The sequence below is a fragment of the Pipistrellus kuhlii genome, unplaced genomic scaffold (genome assembly GCF_014108245.1).
Source record: "Pipistrellus kuhlii isolate mPipKuh1 unplaced genomic scaffold, mPipKuh1.p scaffold_m20_p_2, whole genome shotgun sequence".
In the NCBI taxonomy this organism is placed as follows: domain Eukaryota; kingdom Metazoa; phylum Chordata; class Mammalia; order Chiroptera; family Vespertilionidae; genus Pipistrellus; species Pipistrellus kuhlii.
Genome location: NW_023425515.1, coordinates 106,530,866 through 106,540,557, shown reverse-complemented (window position 1 = coordinate 106,540,557; position 9,692 = coordinate 106,530,866). Strand labels below are relative to the sequence as shown.

General features: G+C 38.8%; 1 pseudogene; it reads left to right on the top strand.

Moving 5' to 3' along the window:
• The first annotated feature begins 2,835 nt into the window (after positions 1 to 2,835).
• On the top strand, positions 2,836 to 7,456 carry LOC118723029 (annotated as a pseudogene).
• The last annotated feature ends 2,236 nt before the right edge of the window (positions 7,457 to 9,692 follow it).

Genomic DNA, 9,692 nt, shown 5'->3' with positions numbered 1-9,692 from the left:
TGATATATATGTTCTCTGTAGGAGACCCACCTAAGAACAAAGGTGGGTCACAGACTGAGAGTGAAGGGCTGGAAAAATATCTTTCAGGCAAACGGAAATGAAAAACAAAAACAAAAACATCTGGGGTAGCAATACTTATATCAGACAAAATGAGCTCAAAATAAAGGCGATAACAAGAGATAAAGAAGGCACTTCATAACACTAAAGGGATGACTACAAGAAGAATATATAACTCTGTTAAACATATATGCACCCAAAGGAGGGGTATCAAATACATTAAAAAAACAAAACAAAAAACGTCTGGAAGAAATCAAGGGAGAGACTGACAACAATACAATCATAGTAGGTGACTTTAATAACCCACAAACATTAATGGATAAATCTCCTGGACACAATATCAACAAACAAACAGCAATTCTAAATTACTCACTAGATCAGATGGACTTAATTGACATCTTTAGAACATTTCACTCCAAAGATATGGAATATACATCTTCAATAGTGCACATGGTACATTTTCAAAGATAGACCTAATTGGTCACAAGCAAAGTCTTTCCAAATTCAAGAAGATTGAAATCATATGAAGCATCTTCTCAGACCAAAATCGCATAATATTAGAAATCAACTACAATAAAAACAATGCAAAAAAAAAAAAAATCAAACACTTGGAGGACAAATAGCATGCTATTAAACAATGACTGGAGAAAAAACAAAGATGGTGGCATAGGTAACCATCTGTACATGCTGCCTCTCACAACCATACCAAAACTACAACTAAAAGACAAAAAAACTATCATCCAGAAAACTGGCCGAGTAGAAGTTCTAAAACTAAAATGAAAGAAAAGGCACATTGAGGTTCAGAGGTGCAGAAGAGCAGAGTTACGGAGGTGCATGAATCTGGCTGGCATCTGGGTGTGCTGTGTGTGTTTTTTGTGTTTTTTGTTTTGTTGTTGGTGGTGGGTTTTTTTTGTTTGTTTGTTTTGTTTTGTCTGTGTGTGTGTGTGTTTTAATTGGAAGAAAGATATAAGCTCCCCATTGCTCTGAACTCCAGTTTCTGATGAGACTCTGGGGACCCAGACTCCTACAGGGAGAACTGTACTGTCTGGCATTGGGTCAGAAAGTGAGGGTGGCTTTCTCATAAAGGTGCTCGCAGATATCATTGTTACTGCACAAGGGTGTGGGATGTGAGGACAGGGAGACATGGAGATGTGGAGACACGAAGACTTGGAAATGCAGAGGCAGCTGACAGGCAGCAACTGCTGTTTGCTATGTCCAAGTGATTCCCTGAGACCCCATCCCACCCAAACTGTGAGCAGTGGCTTTTTCATATGAATAGCCTGTCCTTTTGCAGCCTAACCTAACAAACTGTAGTTGGGTTAGAGAGCTCCAAAACTTCCAAACTCCAAAGAGGAGAAATCTGCAGCTATCGCTGTATCTCCTGCCAGGTGGCCTCAGACAGTAGCTGACTTTGCACCTCCTTGGAAATCCAGGAGCCAGTGTACCTAGAGGGCAGTGTGAGATGATACCAGATTTCAAATTCTCACATCCATAAGTGACACACTCAAGAGGCAGATTCAGTGAGCACCAAAGCCCCACTGAAGCAAGTCCTGCTCCATAAGGGTATCTCAAACACAGCAGTTCTTCCATTATAGACAGTTTGTCCTCACAGCCAGTTGACCTATAGGTCAATTCCTCCAGTAATACTAACAACACTCAAGGATTAACAACAACAAAACTGTGCACCCAGCTCACAAAGGGATGCACCAATAGTGTCCACCTCAGATGATTAGGGAGGCTGAGCCACTAGGCCCTATAAGGCACCTTCTACACAAAGCCACTCCGTCAACACAGAGAAGCAGCCAAAATGCGGAGGCAAAGAAACATGTCACGAATGAAAGAAATAGAGAAAAGCAAACTATTGAATGTAGAGTTCAAAACCACAGTTATAAGGTTACTCACGAATCTTCTAAAAACCTCTGAGAAACTTAGTAAGACCTCTGAGGAACTTAGTGAGACCTTCAAGGATCTTTAAAAAAAACAAAAACACCCAACCAGAAAAAGAAAAAATAATCCAAAAAAATAATGATAATGTAGGGAGACTCTGGGACAACTTCAAGCATACCAACATCCGAATTATGGAGGTGCCAGAAGAAGAGAAAGAGCAGATATTAGAAACCTATTTGAAGAAATAATAGCAGAAAATTTTCCCCACCTGGTGAAAAAAGTAGACTTTTAAGTCCAGAAAGCACTCTAAATAAGAGGAATCCAAAAAGGATCACACCAAGACACATCATAATTAAAAAACCAATGGCAAAAGACAAACAGAGAATCTTGAAAGCAGTAAGAGAAAAAGTTAGTTACCTACAGGGAGAACCCATATGACCGTTGCTGATTTCTCAACAAAAACTATGCAAGCCAGAAGGGAGTGGCAAGAAATATTCTAAGTGATGAACAGCAAGAACCTACAACGAAGATTATTCTACCAGCAAAGCTATCATTCATAATTAAAGGTCAGACAAAGAGTTTCACAGACAAGAAAAAGCTGAAGGAGTTCATCACCACCAAACCAGGATTATATGAAATGTTGAAGGGTAGTCTTTAAGAAGAGGAAGAAGAAGGAAAAAGTAAAGATAAAAATTATGAACAGCAAAGTGACAACAAATACATATCTATCAACAAGTGAATCTAAAAATCAAGTGAATAAAAAATCTGATGAACAGAATAAACTGATGAAAATAATAGAACCAGGGCCATAGAAAGGGAGTGGACTGACAATTTTCAGGGGGAAGGAGGTGTGAGGGGTCCAGGAACAGATTGGACAAAAATCTTACACCTATGGATGAGGACAGTGGCAGGAGGTAAGGATATGGGGTGGCAGGGGGTGGGGGGGAAGGGGACTGATGGGAATTGGGTAGAGGGGAGCTATGGGGGGGAAATAGGAACATCTGTAATAATCTGAACAATAAAGATTTATTTAAAAAAACAAAAAGAAACAGAAACATTATTTAGACACTGTGTAAGTCAGAAGATAACTAAGCACATTTTGTTCCAACTCCCTTCCCACTCATTCTCATAATAAAAACTAGCAAACAAACAAACAAAAACACAAAACACACAAACAAACAAAAAATGACTGGGTTACCAAAGAATCAAAGAAGAAATTAAAACCATCCTGAAAATGAATGATAATGAAAACACAGTAATCTAAAATCTATGAGACACAGTGAAAGCATTCCTTAGAGAGAAGTTCATGAGTCTACAAACCTACCTTAAAAAAAAAAAAATGGTAATAAATTATTTAACCCTGCAATTTAAAGAATTAGAAAGAGAGCAACAAGAAAATCCCAGAGTAAGCAAAAGGAAGAAAATAAAAAATATCAGAGTGGAAATAAATGACATAGAGACCAAAAAAACAATTCAAAAGATCAATGAAACCAAGCGCTGGTTCTTTGAAAGGATAAACAATATTGATGAACCTCTAGCCAGGCTCACCAAGAAACAAATAGAGAGGACTCAATAAACAATGATATGAAGGACTGCAAAAAAATAAAAAATAATAAAAAAATACTATGAACAATTCTACTCCAACAAACTGGACAACCTGGGTGAAATGGACATATTCCTATAAAAATACAAGCTTCCAAAACTCAATCAGGAAGAATAAAAAAAACTGAGTAGGCTGATAACTATTGATGAAATTGAAACAGTAATAAAAAAAAAAAACTTTCAGCAAACAAAAACTTGGACCAGATGGCTTTACAGTGCAGTTTTATCAAATATTCAATGAAGAATTAACATCTATCCTTCTCAGAATATTCCAAAAAGTTCAAGAGGAAGGCACACTTCCAAGCTCTTTCTATGAAGCCAGCATTACCATATTCTCCAAACCAGATAAAGATTCTTCAAAAAAAGATAAATTCAGGTCAATATCCTCGATGAACATAGATGCTAAAATCCTCGAAAAAATTCTAGCAAATTACATCCAGCATTACATTAAAAAGATCGTACTCCGTAACCAAGTGGGATTTATTCCAGGGATGCAAGGATGGTACAATATCTATAAATCAATAAATGTGATACATAACATAAACAAACTGAGAGACAAAAATTATGTAATCGTATCAATTGATGCAGAAAAGGCATTTGACAAAATCTAACACACTTTCCTGATTTACAAAAAAAAAAAAAAATCTTTGCAAAGTAGGAGTAGAGGGATCATACCTCAACATAATTAATGCCTTATATGACAAACCCACAGACAACATCACACAATGGGAAAAAACTAAAACCATTTCCCTTAAGAACAGGAACAGTCAGCGATGCCCATTCTCACCACTCCTGACCAACATAGTACTTAAAGTGATAGCCATAGCGATCAGACAAGAAGAAAGAAATGAAAGGCAGCCACATTGGAAAAATTAAGTAAAATTTTCATTATTCACAGAAGACATATATTGTACATAGAAAACCCTAAAGATTCCATAAAAATTTACTACAATTAATAAATGAATTTGGCAATGTAGCAGGATACAAAATTAACACTCAGAAATCTATGGCTTTTTTATATAGTACAATAATAAAATCACAGGAAGAGAAACTTAAAAATCCAATTCCATTTACCATTGCAACAAAGAAATTAAGATACCTAGGAATAAATCTAACCAAGGAGGTAAAGGACCCATACTCAGAAAATTACAAGATGCTGAAAAAAGAGATAGAGGAAGACATAAGCAAATGGAAGAATAAACCATGGATTGGTAGAATCAGCACCACTAAAATGTCCATAATACCAAAAGCAATCTATAAATTCAATGCAATCCTCATTAAAATACCAATAGCATATTTCAAAGACCTAGAACAAACTCTCCAAAAATTCATTTGGAATAAAAAAAGACCCTGAATAGCTGCAGCAATCTTGAGAAAAAAGAACAAAGTTGAAAGGATCACAATACCAGATATCAAGGTATACTACAAAACCACTATTCTCAAAACTGCCTGGTACTGGCCCAAGAACAGACATATAGACCAATGGAACCAAACAGAGAACCCAGAAATTGACCCAAGCCATTATGCTCAATTAATATTTGACAAAAGAGGCAAGAGCATGCAATGAAGTCAAGACAATCTCTTCAATAAATGGTGTTGGAAAAATTGGACAGATGTATGCAAAAAAATAAATAAATAAAACTACACCACCAACTTAGACCATACATAAAAATAAACTCAAAATGAATAAAGGTTTTAAATGTAAGATAGGAAACCATAAAGAATCCATAGGCAGCAAAATAACAGACATTTGTCATAGCAATGTCTTTACTGATATAGCTCCTAGGGGAATGGAAACTAGGAGAAAATAAACAAATGGGACTACATCAAAATAAAAAGCTTTTGTACAACAAAAGTAACCATCAATAAAACAACAAGAAAGCCCACTGCATGGGAAAACATATTTGCCAATGTTATTTCTGATAAGGGTTTAATCTCCAACATTTACAAGGGACTCATACAACTTAACAAAAGGAAGATAAACAACCAAATCAAAAAATGAGCAAAGGATCAAAATAGACACTTTTTGAAAGAAGTCATACAGAAGGCCAAGAGACATATGAAAACATACTCAAAGTCACTAATCATCCTAGAGATGCAAATCAAAACAAAAATGCGGTATCGTCTCACCTATCAGTATGGCTATCATCAACAAATCAAGAAACAACAAGTGCTGGCAAGGATGCAGAGAAAAAAGGAATCCTCCTGCACTGCTGGTGGGAATGCAGACTGGTGCAGCCACTATGGAAGACAGTACAGCGTTTTCTCAAAAAATTAAAAATAGAATTTCTATTTGATCCAGTAATCCCACTTCTAGGGATATATCCCAAGACAACTGAAACACCAATCAGAAAGCATATATGCACCCCTTTGTTCATAGCATCACAATTTACAATAGCTAAGATTGGGAAACAGCCTAAGTGCCCATCTGAAATGAGTGGATTAGAAAGCTGTGATACAACTACACAATGGAATACTACACTGCTGTAAAAAGGAAGGAATTCTTACCATTTGCAACAGTATGGATGGAACTAGAGAGCATTTTACTAAGAAAAATAAGCCCATCAGTGAAAGGTAAATATCATATGATCTCACTTATTTATGGAATATAATGATCAACATAAACTGATAAAGAAAAATAGAACCAGAGTCATAGAAGCATCAAACAGACTGTCCAACTTATGAGGGAAGGCTGTGGTGGGGGTGGAGTGGGGTTGTGAGGGTGTAAGAGATCAACCAAAGCACTCCTATGCATGCATATGAGCATAACCAATGGTCACAGACAGTAGGGGGGGTTAGGGTATGTGGTGGGGGATTAGAGAAGCCGGCCAGAGGTGAAGGGGGGGGGGGTAGACTTATATAATATTTGAAACAATAAAGAATTTTTTAAAATTAGTGCAGAATTGTAAAATATCTCCTTGATAATTTTTATATTGGTTACATTTTGAAATGTTAATATTTTGGGTATAGGAGGTTAAAGAAAAACATTAAAATTATTTTTTTCTAAAAAACAAAAAATAGAAAGAGGATATAGCCAACACAGTAGACTTCACTCAAAGGAAGCCACAAGGCACTCACAACTACAGATCCCTAGCATCCTACCCATGAACTTCAGCCTGGAATACTAGTAGCTGTTTTTGGAAGACCCGATAAGGGTTGACAACCTCCTGGAGGAGGAGGAGGATGGGTGGAATGGGGCCTACCTGCTGTGGAGCAGACTCATTCTTCGAGGGTCTCAGCCAGCTCATCACCCTACAGCACATAATATTTCCTTCTTCTCCAGCCCATCAGAGCTGGCAGGACCAGCCCTGCCCCCACAGACACTGAGTGACTCTGATTCTGGAGTCTCTCCAGTGGCGAGCCCAAGCATAGACTTTGCAGCCCATAGAGTGTTTCTGGAGGACAGGCACCTTCAGATGCTACAGATAAGTTAGTAAGCACTTAAAGATGAGAATTTAAAGCTAAAAAGAAAGTTAATGGAGGTGCAGAGCTTCTCTGAGTTGCAAACATAAATGATGAGGACATTTGAGTGGAAATTAGAAGCAGAAATGATCAAGGAGGAGAGTGACTACTACAACCTGGAATCGCGGTTCAGCAGGTGGAGCAGAACCTGGAGCTGATGATTGAATGTGCAGTAAAGGCATAAAATCTTGTCCTGAAACAAACAAGACATAAGCTTGCTCTAAGCGCAGGTCTAAAACCTCAAGCTAGAGAATGGCCCTGCTAGGACCAGAGCACCAGCCTGATGGTGGTGAAGCAGAACAGGGACTTGGCCTTGCAGAACCTGCTCATGGTCATAAACAACGGTCACACCTCCTTTAAGCAGCTGGTTTCTGGAACCCAAATGCTCAACCTTGTTGCTGAAATCCTTAAATCTATAGACAGAAACTCTGAAATTAAAGAGTCTTGAGAAGTTCCTAGCTCATAGCTCTGTTTACATCCTGTAATCACCACTTACTGGATTTGAAAATACCTTTGTGTCTGTAAACATGTAGTCTTCACAGTAAAAATATTTATCATGAGATGCTAATTTAATGAACTAGAACAGTGTTATTAGCTGACCACAACAAGAAGCAGCTAAACTCTGTAGTGAGTCTATTCTATACAGCCTCCCTTCTTGGTGAATTCCCTGCTGTTATAGACTCAGTGATCTACTAGAAGAGATGTTTATAAAAGCCACCGATGTTTTAAGTTACTGAACATGAAAACAGCAGATCTGTGAAATGAATCTTCCATTCTTATTCCAGACATTCATTCTAAGATAAGTTCAATCAATTGTCCTTGATTTCACAAGTAAAGGAAAACACTAAATGAACCAAAATTCAAATGATTACCTTGGACAGGGCCTTGTGCCTTTTTGCCATTGTTCAGTGCACCCTTTGGTTCAGTCCACTCCTAGTGCCTTCACAGAGGTGGCTCCTGTGATTGATGGTGTGAGTGTGGACATCCCATGTGCTTGGATGCTGCTTCCCTCCATGATTGGCACAGATTCTATACTATGAAGCCATCAAAATGCACCTCTTTAAGGGGCCTCAGGTTTGAAAAAAAAAATGTTTTCAATGGAGGATTTTGATGCATGTTTCAAGTGGCCTTTTGTATAATGAAGTCTAGAATTCAGGAATTCAGAGGAGGTGTAAAGCCTTCCTGGTTAACATAAGTTTCCCAGGCTGCCTTTCCAGCTGCTCTCTGATGTAGGGAGGCATAATATCACTCTGTGCCTTGTTGGCTGTTTTCCTGTAGATGTTATTAAAAAAAAAAAAATGTTCCCTCCTGTTCAGTTGACAGCTTTTTTAATAAATTTTAAGATGAAAAAACAAAAACAAACAAACAAACAAAAAACTCACCCCCCCAAAACAAACACCCCATATAATATATGATCCCATTTATATGAAATGGTCCAGAACAGAAAAATCCATAGAGACAGAAAGCAAATTAGTGGTTGCCTAGGGTTGGGCTGGGGTTATTGGGGTGGAATGATGAGGACCAAACTGGAATTACAACTAAAATATAGAACAAGCAACCTGAATAAACAGTTGAAGACTAGCTTAAGAGAAGTCTTATAACCAAGGATTTAGAGAAGAAGCCACATTGAGACTGGTAGATAGGGCAGAGACCAAAAAAGGGCTGCCCCACTCCTATGGGTAGCAACTGAGGTTCTGGAGGGCTATCTCAGCTGTGGGAGTTTCCTATGAGGAATGTGGGGTCTCAATCTCAAGCTGGACTCCCCATCCAAGAGTACCAAAGCTGGGAAGAGGTACCCACATAAAATATGGATATGAAAAATAATAGGGATTCTGTATACCACAGAGAAATTGGTGTAGAGGGCCCCCTGGAATGCACATGAATATTCTTTAAATTTATGTCAGCTGAGTCCGAGGTGACTGGCATGGCCGTTTCCCAGAAAAGGCCTCCCCACAAATGGTGGGAGACTTAGTCAGTACTGACTTCCTATCTTTATCCATGTGCTAGGAATGAGGGATTGAATAGGACCTTGGCCCACACAGGCTTTGATATGTTAAATCCAGTCCTAATACTGGGAATGAGGGAATGAATAGGACCTGGGCACATCCAAACCCTCTTTGATCCTAAGCTTTTCAGGGAAACTTCCCTTTATTCTTTTGGAAATAAATAAATGTGCTGCATGACTCAGGTCTCAGTGACCCACCCGGGACCCAGCTTTGAATCTATTTCTGTGTCGGCTCTCCCCGACTGCCTGTTCCAAGAACCTGTTTCATCTCTCTTCTGGTGCTGAATGCAGAGAAGGGAGATCCCCACCAACTCAGGCCCCCGCAAGTGGGAGTCAGCTTGAGACACCATTAAAGGCCCAATGTACAAAATATCATTCACAGCCACTTGCCCTGGGCTTAAGCAAAGGGAGGGCAGACTGGACTAGAATCACATAAGGAGAGACTGAGGTTTGTGATTCTGGGGACAGACCTGAAGGGACAACATCCAGAATATTGGTGGTGAGTTCCTCTCTCACACCACATGTTTTTCCTTGGATGGCCCACTGCCCTCCATATGGCACCAGCCTGAGGAAAGTAATAGCTTCACCTTCTGGACTTACTCTCAAACCACCCTGTGGAGATTGAGCCTTGCTAAGGAGTCAGCTGCCTGGGTTAGGGTATAGAGGTCTGGGCAGATTC